The sequence below is a fragment of the Elgaria multicarinata genome, chromosome 3 (genome assembly GCF_023053635.1).
Source record: "Elgaria multicarinata webbii isolate HBS135686 ecotype San Diego chromosome 3, rElgMul1.1.pri, whole genome shotgun sequence".
Lineage (NCBI taxonomy): Eukaryota > Metazoa > Chordata > Lepidosauria > Squamata > Anguidae > Elgaria > Elgaria multicarinata.
This window is the reverse complement of record NC_086173.1, coordinates 150,008,301-150,015,197: the sequence shown is the minus strand read 5'-3', so window position 1 is coordinate 150,015,197 and position 6,897 is coordinate 150,008,301.

The window sequence follows — 6,897 nt, the reverse complement described above, 5'->3', positions numbered from 1 at the left end:
CACTGGTTGTGCTTTTATATTGTATTTTATATTATGGTTTTATACTGTTTTGTTTTATACTTTGAATGGTTTTAATTTTTGTGAACCGCTTCGGCTATCGGGTGGTATAAAAATGCAATAAATAAATAAATAAATAAATAAGTTTTCAATTCAACTCAAATCATGTGTCTGCCATGTAAATAAGTCCATCATAATCCCAGAAAGAAACTGGAACCAGAAAGCCCTAGTAAGAGTACGGGATTTCAGCCTTGTGTGATGAACCCCAAAAACTAAAATTAAGGATTGTGCCAAATCTTGAAAAGGAGGTGGTGGCAGTTGCACTGGAAATACAAGCTTATGGGTTTTAGCCACAGGTTCACTCTGAATCAGACACAGATGCACAAATGCTGAAGTCTGACTCAATTCAGAACAGGCTCACCCAGTATCATACATTCCTTTCTATAGCTGCAAGTGCCCAGTTCCTTTCCCGAATTTACCAGTTGGCAGCTGCAGCAGTGAGGTCCTCCAGTAGAGCCTTGCATGGCAATGTGTGAGATGCAAGGATCCATCCTGTGGCACTACTACTACTAAAGATGTTGGGAGGTATGGGAATTTCAATGCCCCTGGAGTAGGGTGACCATATGAAAAGGAGGACAGGGCTCCTGTATCTTTGCATAGAAAAGGGAATTTCAGCAGGTGTCTTTTGTATATATGGAGAACATGGTGAAATTTCCTCTTCATCATAACAGTTAAAGCTGCAGAAGCTATACTGCAGCTATACTGTGACCAGATTTAAAAGAGGGCAGGGCACCTGCAGCTTTAACTGTTGTGACGAAGAGGGAATTTCACCAGGTTCTCCATATATACAAATGACACCTGCTGAAATTTCCTTTTCAATACAACTGTTAAAGATACAGGAGCCGTGTCCTCCTTTTCATATGGTCACCCTACCTTGGAGCCTTGTATCTGGGACATTTCCATGCTACAGTCTAATGGAGGCCACACTGTCACTTGCCATCAACTGGTATGTTGTTTAGCAGGAAGCAAATGGAGTGGGGAAAAGCCTTCTGGCCTTGGGAAACTCCCAGTGACGTTAGCAGGGGGACCCTGCAGTGTCAAACTGACTGAGAAAGAACATTGATTTTAAAACTGCAAAATGAAAGTAAACAAAGATGTTTTTCCTGAGCCATTTCCTGATGGCTCGCCCATCGTTACCAGCTACGGTGCAGTGAAAGAAAATCCTAGCACAGCTTTCACCAACGTGGCCTGCAAGGAGTCTCTCAGGATTCCTGCAATATACAGGCCCTGCCTGTCCACATTTCCTGCCCATCACCACTGGCAGTTTGCTATTCTATCATCACAATCCAAGTGCACAAGCAAGTCTTTTTGTCCGTGTCCAGTTCCTGACAGAAGTACCATCAGAAAACTTAGGGAGACTATTATAGAATGTTCCTGGAACGTGTGACCTTCCTCTCGGAAAGAGCATCCTTTGACTGACGCACTGCTGTAGAAACAGCAGCAAGGAAAAGGTGCTCACAGTGCAGAATGGAGGGCTATTGCCTCAACAGCCAGCTGAACAATCCTCTCCCACTATCCTCTGAAAATCCAAAAATACTGAGCTCCAGCTGCCAAACTGCAGATTTCAACTATTTGGTGGGCACTTCACTGGTGCAGAATTAAGCACTATGTTTTTGGTTAACCTGAGAAATCATGATGAGACTTAGGCCTAATCTACACGAAGCAGGATATTGCACTATGAAAGCGGCATGAAAGCAGTATATAAAAGGCAGGAGCCACACTACTGCTTTATATGCACTGACAACTGTTGGGGCCCATTGACACATACCATATACTGCTTCAATACCACTATATCCTGCTTAGTGTGGCCCCTGCCTTTTATATATTGCTTACATAGTGCAATATCCTGCTTGGTGTAGATTAGGCCTAGGTTTGTAGTCTGGGTCTGTGTGTGAATGCACACTGGTAGGTCCTGTTTTGTCACTACAGGCCCTGGTACATCCATGACATGTATTGCCTTTTACCAGCTGAGGCTGGGGTAGCAGTTGCATACCCTCTTGGGCAGAAATAGCTTGGACACAGTTGCCCTTGTCCTGATAACCTCTAGGTTGGATTACTACGATGAAGTCTCACCAGCTCCTCTTGCCTTGCCTCCTGAACCTGCCTTGTTCCTGAACCTCTGTGCTATCACCTTGGACCTCTGCTTGACTCTGCTACCGGATTATAAAATGACCCAGTGGAGTGGTCATTGCCTAGCCTGCAACATGACAATGGCATCCTAAGCAACGCACGACCCACCCACCCACTGGTCTCTCTGAAAACCCCTTCCCAGTTCTCAGTGTTCACTGCTTGAGGCCTTCTGCTTTGGTCTAGCGAAAGGGGATTCTCCCATGCGAGGGGCATTTTTTATCTAATCAGGACAAAGGTTGGTTTAATGACTAAGATGGTTTTATATTGCCTTTTAAACTTTTAAATTTATACTTGTATTTTATGGTTTTTAATTGTGCACTGCCCAGACATGGGCAGTATCAAAGTGTAATAAATAAATAATGCTGTTTGAATGTCGCAACAGCTCACCATGGGTAATTTAACCTATGGTGAGGTTGTGCTGTGTGAGGCCACCATTTTGAATATGTAAACCCTGTTCTGGGATTGTTGTGTTCTGTGAACCCAGCAAATGTGGGTTACATGAGGGTTAAATAACCCTTGCATAACTCCAAAGACAGACAATGGGCTATGTGAGGGTTATTTAACCCTCTTATAACCCACGGTCCCCAGGTTCGATGCACACAAAAAAAAACTAGCAGGGGTTGGATATGCAATACGATGCACGTGGTGTATCATCCAAACTTATCAATGTGTTGTACAGAAGGCTGAATTCTCAGAACCTTCAGTTAGTATAAATCACACCTACTAGATTAACTGGCTGAGTTATGATTACCGTAGTTCAGCAGTTGTTAAAACAGCTAGGCTGGTTGCTGCTCCATTTTCAAGCACAGTTCAAAGTGCTGGTTGCTACAAGCTAAGGTCCTTCGGTAACCCAAGTCTTGATTACTTGAAGGACTGCTTCCTACTACGAATTTGCCCAAACATTACGATCATCATCAGTCTCTCCTCCAAGCCTACCACCATTTGAGGTTAGGCAGATGATGATTTGTGACATGGAAGACACACCAGTCAGGAAACTAGGGAAGAACTTTATTGTCTCTCTCCATCAAGAACAGGACAGTAGCAGGTAACTCCTGACACCATCAAAAAGAAAGGAAGAAAAAAAGGCCACCTAGCAACTAAACTATATAATGACAGCATCTAAAGCATTGGGGAAAGGTACTTTCTATTCATCGCATCAAATGTTTGGAACGGCTCTTCCCCAAGAGAAGCATCCCTGCATGCATCCACATGAGGGCTATACTTGCAGGCTTACATGTAATGTACAAAACCCTCTAATAGTGAACCCAGGCGGTGAGTGCCAAGAGAAACAGAACCAAAAGGTGGCCAAGGAATAAGGGGTCGGTATTAGCATGCTTAGGGAAACTCCAAAGTTTGCAGGAACCCAAAGGAAAGTTTGTTTTAAAAGCACCAAATAAATGGAGGCAATGCCCTCTCCTCCGCTCGCAACTTGAGGATTAAGTAAGCCTAGTAGCCACAGAATGCTGAACATCAGTGGGAGTGACAAGAAGGCCCTTACATATCACAAAATATTGGGAATCCCACCACTCCCATCTCTGTGTGTTTTGTGTGCTTATGGAAAAGACACGCACAATACACAAAACAACTGCTTGGGCCCTGCTCTGATTTCTCCATCTCTCATACAGCATTGTCTCTGTGGTTTTTTCCTTCCCCATTTTTCTTGCCCACTGTCCAGCATTTTCTGCCTTCTACCATTGCCCTTTGCTTTTCCCCACTCTCTCGCTCACATCCTTCACCACGTGGATAGTTTGTGCCTCCCATACAGAAGCATCATTGCGCCTGCCTGCTCAGATTAGGATACCCAGGCAGGGAGCAGGTAGAGAACAGTAGGCAGCAAGGTAGTACCCTATAGATGCAGTGGTGGCCTCAGGCTCTGCATTAGAGATACCCAAATTACTGTGTATCCTCACTTGGAGGTATTTATAAATATTGCACCATCAGTATGCATGGTGCTTTACAGAAGATAAGAGGGTGAGTATCTGCCCCAAGAAGTTTACAACCTCAAAGTCAACCCAGGGAGGGAAAAAAGCCGAGGAAGAAGTAAAAATATGTGCCTGTTTCTAGTGTAGTTACTACTTACATAGATTAGGTTCCCTCATTCAAATTCTCAGGTACCTTGAGTACAAGCGGACTACACCAGAATACCTTGGATCCCTAAAATGATCCAAAAGTTCCTCCCCACTTATCCAGAGATTTGGTGTGATTCCTTAGTGCTAATCTAGTAACACCCTAATCTAGTAACAGGGCACTGATGGATCTACTCTGCTGATCATTAGTGGAAGTAGTTTGTGCTCCAAATCTGAGAGACTGAACAGTAGATTGTGCATTTCCAGATGAGCAGAGGAATCCTATTTCTAGAGATCCTCTGACCCCAACTCCAGGGACAGGCAACTATCAACTGTAAAGCCATCACCGTAGAGAAATGTGTTGCTATAGTTGTCACAGTTTGGAGTCAGGGAGTCCATAATGGGAGACTTTGTCATTCAGCTTCTACCTGGCGATTCGACAATCTACTCAGGCAACTCTCAAAATTTTGGTATTTCAAACTAAATTATAAAAGAAAAATGTAACATTTGTAAAATTTCAAAATATCACTCATTCACTATGTACTTGTGATCATAATTTCACCGATGGTCTATTTTGGGATGGGAAGTGCAAGAACAGTATTTGTGCAGTTATGCATTTTTTTCTAGCCAACATCAATTTTCATATTGGTTTTCAACAGACAGATTCATAACCTATGCTTACTAGGTGCCCTTTTGGGTACTTGCTCGCACATGGTGGCTGCCTTTCAACATGTGGACACTTTCCGGGCGGCACTGTAACCAGCACAACCATGACATTTCCTATGGGTTGTGTCCATTTAGCCCTAGAGAAGCCCCATTGAACTGAATGGGACTTAAGTTAAGCTAACATTGGAAACAACCCAGTATTGTTAACTGGCCCTTTCTCTGCTAATGCATGGGTTGTTTGGGGAAGATAAGTGTTCCCTCACTGAATTGGTGCTATTGATGGGACACATCTGCCTATACATGCTCCTAGGAGGCAAGCTTGCAAGAATTTCTACTCCATCTTACTTCAAGGGACAACTCAACACACGGGCTGCCTCACTGCCATCAAAGGTGAGTGGAGAAACCATGATGCATTTGCATTCCATAACATTGGACAGTGCCAGACTATAAATGTTGATTTTGTTTCTTAGGAACCCTAGAATAACCATGCGCAGTATGCAGATTCCACTATTACAGGCAGATGACATTTAACCTATGGGGAAACAGGTCATGAACCCTATTGGGGAGCCTTCAACAGGAAGTTCAACTATTGCCACAATATAAAAGAACATCTCTTCAACAGACTTGGGGCAAGATCTGTATTCCTCACTGCTAGGCTGCCACCAGAATACTGGATGGTGGTGACAGCTTATGTTGTGCTGCACAACATTTATGAAACTAAGGGATAGGTAGTGCAGGAGAGACTGAAGGAACTGGGCATGTTTAGCCTGGAGAAGAGAAGATTGAGGGGAGACATGATAGCAGTCTTCCAATACTTAAAAGGTTGTCACACAGAGGAGGGCCAGGATCTCTTCTCGATCCTCCCAGAGTGCAGGACACAGAACAATGGGCTCAAGTTAAAGGAAGCCAGATTCCAGCTGGACATAAGAAAAAAATTCCTGACTGTTAGAGCAGTACGACAATGGAATCAGTTACCTAGGGAGGTTGTGGCCTCTCCCACACTAGAGGCTTTCAAGAGGCAGCTGGACAACCATCTGTCAGGGATGCTTTAGGGTGGATTCCTGCATTGAGCAGGGGGTTGGACTCAATGGCCTTGTAGGCCACTTCCAACTCTGCTATTCTATGATTCAGGATGGTCCATCATACAGAGCCCATACTTACCACCCTTATGACAACAAGGGTGGGGGGGGGGAGACAAGGTGGTGCATAATGCAATTTCTCATTAATGTCCAGGAAACATTAGCCTTTAATTTGGGCCTCTGATCGTGAAACAGACTTGGCACCTTCATGCGTCTGTATGTTGTGCATTCTTTTTGCAAAAAAATTTAGCTTCATTATGCCATCTTGGTTCAGTCATATGCAGTACAGCATAGAATGTGTTATTTGCTGAAACTGAACGTATAGTCTTACAGCAACAGTATGTTATGTGTACTAATGATATTAAACAACGCTAAGAGAACTCAGCAAGGGATACTCAGTTTTTCCTTGAAAACCACAATTTTCCAGGAAGAGCTCTACATGAATTCCTGATTGTTTCCTTATTGGGTTAGGGGGGAGATTCCTAAAAGGTGAAGTATGAGGAGCTAGAGGGCATCTGACCCTTTTCTTGAAAACAGAAATGGCGGAGAAGAATAGCCTATACCTTCTCCCTATAACCTATTTTCAGGAGGGTGACTCGAGTCTCTGGGTTTCCCAGAACATAAGCTCAGGCACACCCTTAAGTTAGGGGGAGGCAACACACAGCCAATGGGCTGTATGTGGCCCCTGTGACCCCACTAAAGTTTGGGGTGGTAAAAAACCCTCATCCGCTTACCACCACAGAGCAGTAAATAGGTCAAATTTAGCTTGAGAACAAGCTCAATTTGACCAAATTACCACTCTCTAGCAGTTTGCTGCAAATTTCTGGCAGCACACCGTTGTCTTTTTTTGCTGCCGCCACGGGGCACAGGGTGAATTTTGCGGGCCACCGGCAGGAGTG